Here is a 15,876-nt window from a genome sequence, read left to right as displayed (position 1 = left end):
AATAACCATGAAACTATGAGACTGATGACAAAGAAAAAAAGAAGAAAGAAAGAAAAAAAAAACCAAAAAACTAAAAACTAAGCCTGGTCCTATTTCCACTGGAAATATAGGTGTCATTAGAGCGCTCAACTTTCCATAAACTTGGTGCATGTGGAGTGCTGTCTCTGCTGGTCTTCTGGAGGACAGACCCACTGTGTTGGCTCAGAATCATTCTTGCCCCAGTAAATAAGCAATGCCAGACACAGGGGGTAGGGTTTGGTATAAGCAGAACCCTCATCCACTGGAGGCTACTGTGCTGCTCTGTGAAGTCCTACAACACTGGTGTTGGGGGAAGAATGTCACCACCCCAATCTCTCATCCCCAAAATGGGATCTCACCAACCCCCCCCCCCCATTGTTTAGGTAGCCCTCACAGAATAGTAAGGGCAGTTAGCTTGCCCTGTGCCACAGCTTTCCTGCATTTCTTTTTGGTCTGTGACTGGGATTCAAAACCAAATTCTTAAGGGACGCAGCACCGTATGAATCTGCCCCTATTCCTCAGGAGTAGAGTCTCTCCACTGCTGTTTGTAAAGTCCTTTATCCCAGAAAATAGTCCCACACCTGCACAGTGCAAGGAATCTATGGTGTTGTACCACTAAAAGCAGCAACAAGTTTATATTTCCTCTGGGTGCACCTCTGTCCCCTGCTGATAAAAGGCCTCTTGCTGGTGCCTACAGGGTCTTTTGTCCTTGAAGAGGCAAAATACATTTTTCTAGATTACTCCAAGAAGAGGAATGTTCTCTTCTAGTGTTTCCTGGGAATCATTACACCATACTATGCACTCCGGGGCCAGCTCCTTCCCCAGGAGCATCTGCCACAGCTCCACTCCAGCATAAGTTGCACACTTCAAAAACCTCAGAGTTTGAGCTCCAAATGCTGTTTGCAAAACGCTGTGATGCTCAGTACTTCTTGCTCCCCAGTCTGTGGCCTAGAGAAATTTTTTCCTTGTCCAAACCCTATGCCACACTCACTCATCCCCTCTTTCTCTGTCTTTTGTCTCTCCATGGAAAGGATTCTCCCCTCTATGGCACCACATTTTTTCTCTCACCCAATTTACTTCCATGTGCCTTGCACTGGCCATTCTGTCTCCCTCCAACCTTGGAGATCCCCCTGTCACTCCACAGATTAATTTACTGTGTGTTCCAAGTGATATGACCTCAATACAGCTGGGTTTGAGGGACAAGAAAAATCCAGGTTTCCCCTACTTCACTGCCATCTTAACTCCTCTTATTACTTTTCAGGCAACCGATGCTTCAGGTATCTATGGTAGATAGAATTGCTATTGGGAGCCTGTAGCAAGTCCTCAGAGGATTAATACAATGAAATCCACCTGATTTTGGAGCAAAATCTCTTTTTCAAAAAAAAAAATGCATTCTTTTTTGTGAAACTGATACAATTAAAAGGAATGTCTGATCATGAGATAAGGGCAAACCATCAGGATGGGAGCATTATATAATCAATTTAACTTCAAAGCAGTCTTCCATCATCAAGTAAAAGTTGTACTTAGGGTTCTGTGCCTAAACAATTCCCAAGGTACAATTTAATGAACAGGTTACACACATTTCCAACATGCCTACTACTGATGAATTGCCATCTTTCCTTCTACACTTCAGTGACACACTAACAGTTGCTTCTGACTAGAAGATTAAAAAAGAAAATTTTCTGGATTGTTGATGGTCCCTCGTATTACATGGCCATCTGCTGGAAGTGGATCTCTATAACGTGATATCCCTACCTGAGGGTCACACCTTTGAACAGAAATGAAATCCTTCAAGTGAGTAGAATTTCATTTACCATTTTCTATAAAAGTGATCTCATACAGAGGATTTATGGTTTGACCTCACAGTAGATTTGACAAAACATGATCAGAAGATCAAGCAGATCAGTGAAGGGGTATGGGAATGATATGGATGAGGTTATAATTATCTGCATAACATGCAAATGCTTGCCCAAAACTTCTATTCACTGATGATAATGCATATTTCCATAGTAATTTAATCTCAGGTAAATGCCAACATGAGGCCAATAATTGTTTATCTCATGGATGACATTTACCTTATCAGTCATCCGACATTTGTAGAGACTGATATGCTATTTTTAAAGGATATTATCTTGTTACTAGAATTATTTAACTTCTAACCTGAATCTCCTTCTCTTCTGTTATAGGTTTGATTGTATAAAAGGTATGTGAAAGTCCTAGCCTTTGATACCTGTAAATATGACTTTACTTGGAAACAAGGTCTTTGCAAATATAATTAAGATAAAATTTAGATGAGGTCATCCTTGATTAGGGTGGGCCATAATCCAATATAACTTGTGTACTTAAAAGAAAGGGAAAAGAGGCATCAACACATGGAAAAGAAGGCCATTTGAGGAAGGAGACAGAGATCAGAGTAATGCATCTACAAGTCAAGGAATGCCAAGGATTGCTACAATCAGCAGACACTAGAATAGACAAGGAAGAATTCTTCCCCTAGAACCTTCTGAAAGAATATGGTGCTGCTGACATCTTACTTTCAAACTTCTAAACTTCAGTACTCTGAGAGAATAAATTTCTGTTGTTTTAAGCATCCAGTTGCGAAACTTAATCACAGCAGCCTAGGGAACTACACTCCTAACTCTTGTTTAAGGCAACATCAAAATTTTCCTAGTTATTTCCTAAACCTTTTCCTTGAATGAATCTTAGATAGATCTGTCTCTATCAGGTTTCTCAAAGTGTGGTCTCCAGGGAGGGAGGGTCATTAAGAATGCAGACTTCTGATCCTCATCTGTCCCATACCTACTGAATCAGAATTTTAGGAGCTCTAGAATTGGTTTTAAAACTAATCTAAGAACTCCATAAAGTATTCTATATGTTCCCACTTAGTCCTCACAACAAGCCATGAAGTAAGCTACTATTATTCTCATTTTATACTGGGGCACTAAAAGTCAAAATGATCTGTCCAAGGTCACACAGACAGAAAGGGGCAGAGCTGTGTTTCAATTCCGAGTCCAGATATCCTGGGTTCACAGACCATATACTTCACCACTGTTAGGCTCTATGAAATTTTTTATCATGGTCTCCAGATTCATAAGCACTCAAAAAATTGTAATTAATTGGTACATGATCTTTTCCATTCAAAGCAAACAATCGCAATAGTAAATTACCTTTTCCAAGTTTGCTTCCATGTTGCCTTCCCTTTTCAAATAAATCTTACTTTTTAAAAAATCTTTAACTTATTGCATTTTTTCAATAAACACTTTTTTTTGGTTAGTATTGTTGGAGTTATCAATGAATTCCTCATAGTATACAGGGAGAATTTTTATGTGATGTTCTTAATTGACCCTTCTAAACATTTTGTATATCTTCCTATTTTCTTCTTGAAATTTTCTTCTGCCTTGACTTCCTTAAGACCATTCAATGGGGGCGCCTGGGTGGCTCAGTCAGTTGAGCGGCCAACTTCCTCTCAGGTCATGATCTCGCGGTCTGTGAGTTCGAGCCCCGCGTAGGGCTCTCTGCTGACAGCTCGGAGCCTGGAGCCTGTTTCGGATTCTGTGTCTCCCTCTCTGACCCTCCCCTGTTCATGCTCTGTCTCTCTCTGTCTCAAAAATAAATAAACGTTAAAAAAATAATTAAAAAAAAAACAATTAAAGCTGGCCTCCATACTAACAACTTTCTCTTCTCGCTGGCTTTTACTTATTCCCTCTGTAAATACTGGTCTTGTTAGGTATTACTTATCTTATTATTCTGCACTGGTGTTTCCCAAATCAAGAGTAATTTTCCTGAAATGTGTTCAAAAATGCAACTCTATGATAACTTTGGGAAATGCTGTATACTATATACCGTAATGTGATGTAAAAGGCTCCAAGAAATGTTGTGGTAAAAAAATAATTAACTTTGTTTAACTAAATATTTCTTAAATTTATTTGACCATGGAATATTTGTGTTTGTGAGTGAGTCTGTGTGTGTGTGTGTGTGTGAGTGAAATCCATAGCACCTTAGGAAAAGACGTTCTACACACTTATCCTGTTTTTTTTTATATCCATACCCACATTTCTAATATTTTTTCTGACCTGTGACTTAAAATTTTACTCCAGATTTCTCTTATAAGTCCCAGACCCATATATTTAATTGTTGACTGATACTCTCCAGCTGCAATTACAATCTACACCTCAAATTTAACATATTCAGGAACAAATTTTGTATGGTGGCAAATAAACCTATTATTTTTAAGGTATTGTTCATTTCAGCTAAAGATAATTATCAAACCAATCGCCAAAAAATCAAATTATTAAATGTTGTTATCTCTACCCTGACTTATTTTGCTAACCCATCACTTATCTTCTGTATTACAGATGATATTTTAATCCAGACACTCATAGAATCATGCCTGTGCTACTGGAATAGTTTTGATTGGTCTTTTAGCCTTCTTTTTCTAAATTGATCCCCAAAGACATCTAGAATGCAAAAGTATATACATAGTTGTCTTAGAAAATTGTTTTCCTTTGTGTTGTCTGATTGCTGAGGCTAAGACTTCCAATACTATGTTGAATAACAGTGGCGAGAGTAGATATCCCTGTCATGTTCCTGACCTTAGGGGAAAGCTCTCAGTTTTTCCCCATTGAGGATATATTAGCAGTGGATCTTTCATATGTAACTTTTATGATCTTGAGTTATGATCCTTCTATCCCTACTTTCGTGAGGGTTTTTATCAAGAAAGGATGCTGTGTTTTGTCAAATGCTTTCTCTACATCTGTTGAGAGGATCATGTGGTTCTTATTCTTTCTTTTATTGATGTTATGTATCACATTGATTATTTTATGGATATTGAACCTGCCCTGCATCCCAGGTATAAATCCCACTTGGTTGTGGTGAATAATTTTTTCAATGTATTGTTGGATCTGGTTGGCTAGTATCAACAATGGGTTTGTTCAAATTTTTTACTTCTTTCTGTTTCCGTTTTGGTAGTTTATACGTTTCTAAGAATTTGTCCATTTCTTCCAGATTGCCCACTTTATTGGCATATAATTGCACACAATATTCTCTTATCATTGTTTGTATTTCTGCAGTGTTGGTTGTGATCCAAATCTGTCAGGAGGAATTAAAACTGTCATTCTTCACAGATTACATACTCTATATTGAAACCCCAAAATATTTCACCAAAAACTGCTAGAACTGACCCATGAATTCAGCAAAGTCGCAGGATATAAAATCAGTGCACAGAAATCAGTTGCATTCTTATATACCAATAATAAAACAACATAAAGATAAATCAAGGAATCAATCCCATTTACAATTGCACCAAAGATCATAAAACACCTAGGAATAAACATAACCAAAAAGGTGAAAAAAATCTATACACTGAAAACTATAGAAAGCTTATGAAAGAAATTGAAGAAAACACACAAAAAAATGAAAGAATATTCCATGTTCCAGGATTGGAAGAACAAACATTGTTAAAATGTAGATACTACCCAAAGCAATCTACATATTCAGTCAATACCTATCAAAGTAAAACCAGCATTATTCACAGAGCTAAAACAAACAATCCTAAAATTTGTATGGAACCAGAAAGGACCCCAAATAGCCAAAGCAATCTTGAAAAAGAAAGCCAAAGCTGGAGGCATCACAATCCTGGACCTCAAGACATATCATATAGCTGTAATCGTCAAGACAATATGGTACTGGCACAAAAACAGACACTCAGATCAACCCAGAAATGGACCCACAAACATATGGCAAACTAATCTTTGACAAAGCAGGAAAGAATATGCAATGGAATAAACACAGTCTCTTCAGTGCTGGGAAAACTGGACAGCGACATGCAGAAAAATGAGCCTGGACCACTTTTGTACACCAGACACAAAAATAAACTCAAAATGGATGAAAGACCTCAATGTAAGACAGGAAGCCATCAAAATCCTGGAGGAGAAAGCAAGCAAAAACCTCTTTGACCTTGGTCACAGTAACTTCTTACTCAACATGTCTCTGGAGACAAGGGAAATAAAGCAAAAATGAACTACTGGGACCTCATCAAAACACAAAGCTTCTGCACAGCAAAGGAAACAACCAGCAAAACTGAAAGGCAACTGACAGAATGGGAGAAGATATTTGCAAGTGAAATATCAGATAAAGGGTTAGTATCCAAAATCTATAAAGAACTTATCAAACTCAACACCCCACAAAACAAATAATCCAGTAAAGAAATGGGCAAAAGACATGAATAGACACTTTTCCAAAGAAGATATCGAGATGGTAAATAGACACATGAAAAAAAAAATGCTCAACATCATTCATCAACAGGGAATTCCAAATCAAAACCACAATGAGATACGACCTCACACCTCAGAATGGCTAACATTAACAACTCAGGCAACAACAGGTGTTGGTGAGGATGCAGAAAAAGAGGATCTGTTTTGCATTGCTGGTGGGAATGCAACCTGGTGTAGCCACTCTGAAACAGTATGGAGGTTCCTCAAAAAATTAAAAATAGAATTACCCTACAATCCAGCAACTGCACTACTTGTATTTATCCACCAAGTGGATACTGGTGTGCTGATTCGAGGGGGCACATGCACCTCAGTGTTTATAGCAGTACTATTGACAATAGCCAAATTATGGAAAGAGCCCAAATGCACATCAACAGATGAATGGGTAAGGAAAATGTGGTATATATATACAAAGGAGTATTACTCAGCAATAAAAAAGAATGAAATCTTGCCATTTGCAACTACATGGATGGAACTGGAGGGTATTATGCTAAGCAAAATTAGTCAGAGAAAGACAAATTTCATATGGCTTCATTCATACGAGGACTTTAAGATACAAAACAGATGAATATAAAGGAAGAGAAGCAAAAATAATATAAAAACAGGGAGGGGGAGAAAACATAAAAGACTCTTAAATATAGAGAACAACCCGAGGGTTTTGGAAGGGTTGTGGGGTGGGGGGGATTGTCTAAATGGGTAAGGGACATTAAGGAATTTACTCCTGAAATCATTGTTACACCATATGCTAACTTGGATATAAATTAAATAATAAATAAAGAAATAGAAATGTTTTTCCTTAAAAAAAAAAGAAGATTGTTTTACTTATTTCCCATCATCTGAAGGTAAAAAACAAACTGACATTCAGGGATGTTTTCCTCATTTCTCTAACACTTTCATCCCAAACTGTAGTCACATACAGAACTGGTTATGTACTGTCAAAGATACACTCTCTTTCACACAACTCTACTCTTATTTGTCAATTCCATCTACCTTGACCATTCTTAACTTCTTCTGTCAACTTTAATACATTCTTCAAGGTCCAAGTAAAATATTTTCAATTGTATGAAGAATTTATCTGTTTGACTAAAAGGCTGGTGCCTGGGTGGCTCAGTCAGTTAAGCATCTGACTTCAGTTCAGGTCATGATCTCACTGTTTGTGGTTTCAAGCTCCACATTGGGCTCTGTCCTGAAGAGCTCAGAGCCTGGAGCTTGCTTGCTTCAGATTCTGTATCTCCCTCTCTCTATGCTCCTCCCCTGCTGGTGTGCTCTCCCTCTCTTTTTCTCTCTCAAAAATAAACATTAAAAAATTTTAAAAGGCTAACATCATTTTTACCTTTTTTAAAAAATTTCTAGAATACTATGTAACTTCCTCTATTGTAACACTTACCATATACTACAACTGCCACTGGAAAACTGTAAATACATACTTATAAAAAAATCACAAAAAGATTTATATCAATAGTGAGTAAAAAACAAATGTTCAATATTTAACATATATAATTACAATCTTTCTGAAAGCAATTGGACATCCATTACATAGAAGAGCTAATTGTGCTATTACAAAGAACAGGTAATAATGAGCTAATCTCTCCTATCATAAAATCTCTAAAAATGAAAGAATTTGACATTAATCTACATCATTAGAAATATAAGTAAATTTAATTATTATGAGAAAGATGTAACAGAATTTAAAGAAAACTAGTTTCTTTTATTTCCATCATATTTGAAATAATTACACCTAATCCAAACCACGTTTTCAAAATTAATATTTTAAAATACTGGAAAATTCAAAATCTATCGAATTATATTTAATTTCTCTATTAAATATTGATATGAAACCAATCACCTAGCATTCAGAATTTAATAAATATTTAGAGAAATTAAATAACAGAGCTTTTCCTTTTTTTTTTTCTTTATCCATCTTTGACTTTGGTTTATTTTTTTAATATTTATTTTGAGAGAGAGTAACCTCTTAACAGATCTGGCCTTTCAACGTTGGTCTGAACATGTTTTTCTCCACCTGCCCTTTTTGCTTCTATTTTAGCAGGTGTGTGTGGTTTGTGCTTGATTAAAAATAAGAATGGACAACAAAAGTTCCACATATTTGACTTTGAATCTGCCATTTGAATCATTCTTCTATTGTCCAAAAGTTGTAGTGAGAGAATATCCCCCATTTACTTTGCTTGTAAGAATCTCCTAATAATAACAAAGAAGCTGATCAAACAAGATTTTAATTTCTTTATATCCTTTAAGAATTTCAGAAACAATTCATCTCAGGAATTTTAAACTTGCATTCAAGTGTCCTGTCTGATTTAGTCTTTATGCAGTGTATTCCAATGATAGATCTCCATTGGTACATATACACATAAATGAGTGGGTGTTTGTGAAAGTGTGTATATATATAACTTATATCACTCATATACATATACATACACATATATGTATATGAGTAATATAAGTTTGCATTGTTTTTTAAATATTTGTCTTACCTAATTTGACAGTGACTTATTGTGTTTCTTTAATGGTACATATTACACACATACAAATAAATTTATATCCAAGTGAGAATTATAGTTTTTCAAGTAAATGGAATTAGAATTGGATTTAGGCCTTCATTTTTTTTTTTTGAAATGTTGAATTAACATTATATGATTTTTTCAAAATATTAATCTTAAAGTACTCATGTACCATTTGAAAGAAAATGAACAGAAAGGATAAAAATGATGTATGTTTTTATGAATCAAAAAATTTTATTTTATTTTTATTTCCAAATTTCAAATGCAAAAGAATAGCTTTTAAATATAGTATTAGATTAAAACTATTTATTTTATACAAGATTTATATGACTACAAGTATACAATGAATAAATTAAAACTCTAAACCAAATTTCATAAAACATTTAGCAAAATGTCTAAATTTTAAAAAGTAGGCCAGGGTTAAAAATCTACACTGTAGGAAGAATGGGGATGATATCTGTTTAAAGGAAATATTTCTTCTTTTGTGTTTATTACTTTTGCATTTATTTTTCAGTATATAGTTTTGAAATGATCATATTCAAAGTGTTTATTTAGCACAGTACCTGGCAGACAAACAGCTATTATTAATGTTCCCTCACAAATATTCAGTTTTAACCTTCTCAAATTCAGAAACACTTTCTTGACTTCAGTGTAATTTTAGTGATAATATGTTTAGTTCCCTAAACCTTACAAAGATAAGGATTTTAATCACTCACACAGAGCAATAATCCTGTGTGTTATTGGGTGACACCTCTCAATCTTGGAATATGTGAATTATCAAAATAAGTTATTAGAGGAGGATGTTTATATATCTATCTATATCAATCTATCTATCTAATGAAAACATTGTAATTTAAGAATAAAAATCTGAATAAATTAAAAAGTTAAGTTAGTTGTTGGGCATAAAAAGTTGGAAAGAGGTAATAGCTTACTTAATTTGTAAACTTATATAATGTAATATTGCTTATTTCATTATATTATTGGAATTTTCTAAACTGTTTTATTTTATAAAATTCACTTGAAGTGATAAATGATTAAATGTCTTCATTAAAATTAGTCAAAAGAAAAGTAACATGGGAGGAAATGTAGTAAGTTGAGAAAAATAGAAATATAAGGCATCTTAAATTGGAAAAACACTACATTCTGCATTTAAAAAGTGACTCTTAGTTGTTCAAATATCTTATATGTTATATTGTAAGTGAGACACACTCAGCATATTCAGAATAGATTATATTAGAATAATAAACAGTGTGAATAAGGATACATAAACTAGGAAAATGCTAATCAAAAATAGAAGAAAGAAGAAAGTTTTAACTGAGTTAAGGCACAACCTATAATTTTTTACAGGTTATGTTTTTAATTAAATATCTATTTAAATATAAAAACAAAAATTTGTAGAGAGGTCAAAACAAATATTTTTAGTTTTAATATATTTTGAAAAAAATGAAACAGATTTTTCAAGTTTAGAGGGTCTATATGATCATGTTATTTGAATGAAGAATCTACATCTATATCTTCCAAATTAGAAATATACTTTGACTTAAAAGCCAAGAAAATATGATACTTCAATTTTCTTTTCAATTTATCCTCCAATGTATAAATTACTATAAGGAAATACAACTAGAATTTAATGACTAGATTATAAATAAACAATCTACCATTTGGAAAAGTTTAAAAATCTTTGAAAACAGTATAAATTAAGAAAGATAATAATGAGACATGCATACACACACCACCACCACCACCACCATCCTTGTATATATTCAGATATGTATATACTGCCTTACTACCTTACCATGTAGAAATTTCTAGGCTTTCAATATTTTAAAAAATATACCAAAATAAATGAGTTAATCACTTTCCTGGAAATGAATAATAGATCACAAAACATCTAAAAGGAAGTATTAATAAAGAAAAAACAAAAGTTATGATTTAGGAAAAGGAAAAAAATATATAGTGGTAAGACTCAATTTTTTTTTTCTTAAATAATCTCAAACTAGGGGTACCTGGGTGGCTCAGTCAGTTAAGTGACCAACTTTAGCTCAGGTCATGCTCTCACGGTTTGTGGGTTCAAACCCCATATTGGGTTCTGTATTGACAGCTCAGAGACTGCAGCCTGTCTCAGATTCTGTGTCGCCCTCTCTCTCTCTGCCCCTCCCCCAATTGCACTCTGTCTCTTTCAAAAATAAATAAACATGAAAAAATATTTTTAAAAATCTCAAGCTAAAATCATCAAAAGGAATTAAAAGAGGAAATAAAGGAAAAACAATGAATGGGAAGATATAAATCCTCTTACTGTCAAACTAATTTTAAGGAACTCTTTATAAACAATAAAAATGAGTATCATACATCTGTTTAGGTGTGGATTCATTTTTATTTATTCTGCTGTTTCATACCTGTTTTATACTTTCAAAGGCCTCAAGTATTTTTTCAGTTTTGGAAATTTTAAGGCATAATGTAAGGTATAAAATTAGTGTAGGTATTGACAATTTTTTCCTGCCAAAATATTCTCTATGATTGGAATAGTAACTTCTCAATGTGGGTCCTTAGAGGTATTTGTTGAATGAACAAATATCCTTCTTAAACATGGCTTCTCTTTCATTCTGTGTGGGGAATAAGCTTAGGAATTCTCTGAGTTTGCACCGATGGGCTAACAAGGCATAAAGAATTATAAAGTCACAGGATGAACACACCCAAGTTTGGGTAAACAAGATTAGGTAAACAGGGCAAAGTCCCCCAGTATAGGACAAAGATATAGTAATAGAAAAGCCTCAGAATGAAAGCATCAAAAATGAGGTAAACAAGATTAGATGCTCAGGGTGGAAACGCCTCCCAATTTAGTACAATAGCATAAAGCTGCTTTCACAGGAAGGACCAAATTAGGTAAATAGGTAAACAGGGCTATGGACTGCAGCAGGGTGAATTTGCCCAGAGCAAAGCTAATTAGCAAAAGAAAGGTGCCTTGTTGACCCTGGGGTAGCTTGCTCCATTTTTCTCACCCTCTAGGCCAGTAAGTAAACAGAGGTGGTGCCTCATGTCTGCTGTAAATGACGTTCTACCCAGCACCAGAAATTTGTTTTGTATTGACCCAAGTCCCTAACACTGAATATCTTTAAAACCCCCTTTCACCCATGCCCATGAGTTAATGTTCATGGTTTCATTGTCTCTTTGCGCCTGCCCATCACATTTGTAAGCCTTCTTATCCTAATAAAAACAGAGCAAGGACCCTTATTGGGGGCTCTTGTCTCCTCCTGGACATTAGCCTTTCTTGCGTTTTAGTCCTGCATCCTCTCTCTTGCTAGGCAAGACAACTCCAGACCCAGAGTCTACGACAACTCTGTTTCCCTTCTTTTGGAACTCCTAGCAAACAAATGTTTGGAGGCTTTCATAACTTGTTTTTCTGATTTATAATCTCTTTTATCTGAATAAATTCCTCATTTATCATTGAGTTGACTAATTCTCTTTGTGTTTATTCTTGTATTGATGTTTTTTTCTTACATCATTTTCATTTCCAGAACTTTTACTTCTTTATAACCATCTCTACATCATTCTTTTTTGCTTGTTATTATTTCAAAATCTCCTGTTATTTTTCATGGATTTATTCTTTTTAAAAATTCCATTGAGATTCTAAATATACTTTAAAGTCAAATATAGATTGCTATATTAGTTTTGATATTTCCTTTGGCAAATTCAACTCCAGAATGCTTGTATATATAATTATTTTATTATCCCTCATAGTTAATTTTACACATTTTAAAAAAGTGTTTACTTATTTTTTTTGAGAGGGGGGAGGAGCAGAGAGAGAGGGAGATAGAGTATCCAAAGCAGGCTCTGCACTGTTGGCACAGAGCCTAATGTAAAGCTCGAACTAATGAACCTTGAGATCATGACCTGAGCCGAAATTGGATGCTTAACCAACTGAGCTACTCAGGCACCCCAATTTTCCACGTTTTATAATTTTTGGCACATTTCTCTTGAGTGCCAAGATATGTACACATTCTTAATCATTGTATGTTTCAACCAGAATTGATTATTTTCCTCCACTATAAACACTGTGCAGTATTCTTTAAACTGTGAAGTTCTTTTGTATGCCTTTTATGAATCATTTAACTAGGGACCCTTGCCAGAAACAATGCATCATTGATCCTTCTAACTACTTTATCTCTCACAAATATAATGTCCAATCTTGTGGTATTTTAGCTGTTTGATATTTCTGTTCTTCCCATCTCTACATAATCCAGCTGCAATTAACCTTCCATAGGCAACCTCAAATTTCAGTCCACATTAGTTGTGAACAATACACAAGTTGCTAATGTATTCTCAGAGCATTAATTTACTTCAAAAACCAAGTGACTTTCACACGTTTTGTAAAAAACAAAACAAACAAAAATCCAAAGATAAAATGAGATGATAGTATTTACTAGGATGTATAACATGTGTTTTTTTTTTTTCCCCCAAAGTAATTTTTATAATAATTGCTTCCTTCCTACCTCCAGCCAGGACTCTCCAACCACACATCATGAGTGAAAAACTTGGTTCTTTTTTTTTTTTTTATCTTATCTGTTTATACAATTTGCATTCAAGTTCAGGTCCCTTGAGGAGCATACACCAAGATGGAATTAAAAGTGCAACATACTTATTGAAGGAAGGAGCAGAAGATGGTAGAAAAGTCTTGTGGAAGGAAAGAGGGAAAGAAGGTGAATTGGAGTAGGAAGAGACATGGACTGCAACACAACTCCCAGAATGTTTTGGCCAGGCCAATGGGGAGTCCTCAAGCTGAAGTCAGCAATTGGAGAATCTTACATCTACTGGAATTGTCCTAACATAGGATTCCTTTCATGCTCTATGACCTGTAGAAACATGACCACTGCAAAAGTGAGTCATGTTCACAGAGGAAGAGAAAGCCAAGACTGTCATTTAATTATGCTGTCTGTAGCAAGATCTTTGAGTTGCAAATTTTCATGGTCACTCCAATCCTTCCTTGCATCAAGTACTGTATAAATATACCACCAAAAATAGGTTCTCCATATTACCTTGTCCATAATTTCCATGGGCCTTTTCTTTCTGATAGAAATCTTACAAAGGAAGGCTAATGAGACAAACTCCAGTCCCGGCTTGAGCAGTTGATCTCAGGGTTTCCTCTGAGGGTTCAGGTTTTTCTGTGTATTTGTATGTGTGTTTGTGTGTTCATTTTTGTTTCTTTTGTGGAAAAGGAGCTCTATTTCCTCCTGCTGATCAGAGTCAGGTATCTCTGTCTCAGTGGTGATGCCTTTTCTGGTTTTTAGTTTCTGGACACAAAGAATCCAAAGGGACTAAGAGAATCTTATTTAAGACCAGGGCCAGCAAATCCTACAGAAACAAGAGTTGCAGGAACAACAAACACAAAAGGCCTTAGAGGACCACTGGGAGTAACATTAATCAAGGATATTCCTGCTTCTTCTTTTTGTTTGATAGACCCATATATTTTTCCTATTAGAAAACACGATCATATAGAGATCTATGAATGGAGGTATATACTGTTTCCTGAAGGATAGTACCCTTTTGCATTCAAAATGTTTTTTTTTTTTTAAGGTAGTACTTCCATTGTGTCTTTAGAATGCTTTAGCAGCACTCTATGAGTCCAGCTGCTTCTTGTGGTGTGGTATGTAATATTAACAGCAGATTCCATAGTAATGGGTCCACTCAGATGCTATATCATGTGGGATTTCATATCTATGGATCAGACATTCTGTAAGCCTCAAATAACCAAACAAGAAAGTAGGCAAGAGATTTGAATAGACATCTACAATAGAAGATACCTGAATGGCCAATAAACATTATGCTAACATCATAGGTCATCTGATAATGGAACTTCAAAACAAAGTGCAATAGCACTACACCAAAACTATAATGGATACAAAAAAGGAATAAGAATACCTAGTATTTGAGAGGACTATACCCTGAACTCTCTCACACACACTGTTGCTTGTAAAATACAATCAGTTTGGATAGTAGTTTGGCAGGTTTTCTTTCTTTCTTTCTTTCTTTCTTTCTTTCTTTCTTTCTTTCTTTCTTTCTAAGTTAAACATACACTTGTTATTTGACCCAGATATTCTATCCCTAGGTATTTATTCAAGAGACAGCAGCTTTATTTGTACCAGCCAAGGATTGAAAATATGTCTAAATGTCCTTCAACAAGTTCAACCAGAAACATATTGTGGTGTGTCTGTACAATAGAATACCAATTAGTAATAAAATGGGAAGAGCCACTGATTTATGTAACAGTGTGGATGGATCTTCAAAACATTATGCTGAGAGAATGACACAAAAATGTACATATTACATAATTTTACTATGAAATTCTGTAAATTGAATTTAGAGTTGCAGGTTGCAGATTGCCGGAGACCAGCTCCAGCAACCAGGGGTTCCAGAAGGAAGAACAGCGTTGGTGAAAATAAAACAAAACTAAAATAAAAAACTTAAAATAAAAAACTAAAACTAAAATAAAAATGGACACAGACAACAGCAGTGTGTTGAACTGGCCAATTTATTGTAGCAAACGTGGCATTATATTTGCTAGTGATTTCCTTATAGCAAAATCATCTATGTTTTTCTAACGATACTTAATTTTGAAAATGTTCCTATGTGTAATCAACCTTTAAGAAATAACATGGAGATTTTCTTGTAATATTCCCTCATACCCTTTTATTATTGATTAATTTCTTACATTATTCCATCATGCATCTGCATTTATCTATAATCTATAGAGCATTTGCTTTGCTGTTTTCATGAAAGGCCATCTTTCAACACCTCAAGTGGAACAGTTACAGGGACATGACCTCTTAGTTGTTTCCCTGAACCATTTGAGGTTTGAGGAACAAAAGTGTTTGCCTTGGTCCGAGGTGCCAGGAGGGGGCCAAGAGGGCCTTAGAAACCCATGCCTTATACATTCTCAGAGAGACAATGCACCTAGGAACCAATGAACCATTCTGTACCTTAACCTCAATCATCATCTGGAATGCCTCCTGGGGGCCAGGTGGGCCTAGGGTTGGAGTAACCTGTGCCCATACATACACTCCTTAGTTGCCGGAGTG

This window comes from Lynx rufus, unplaced genomic scaffold, assembly GCF_022079265.1.
Source record: "Lynx rufus isolate CCGP_SWC_20201006 ecotype Redwood Valley unplaced genomic scaffold, mLynRuf1.p SCAF_7, whole genome shotgun sequence".
Lineage (NCBI taxonomy): Eukaryota > Metazoa > Chordata > Mammalia > Carnivora > Felidae > Lynx > Lynx rufus.
The sequence above is the reverse complement of the archived record's forward strand: the minus strand, read 5'-3'. Positions refer to the sequence as shown.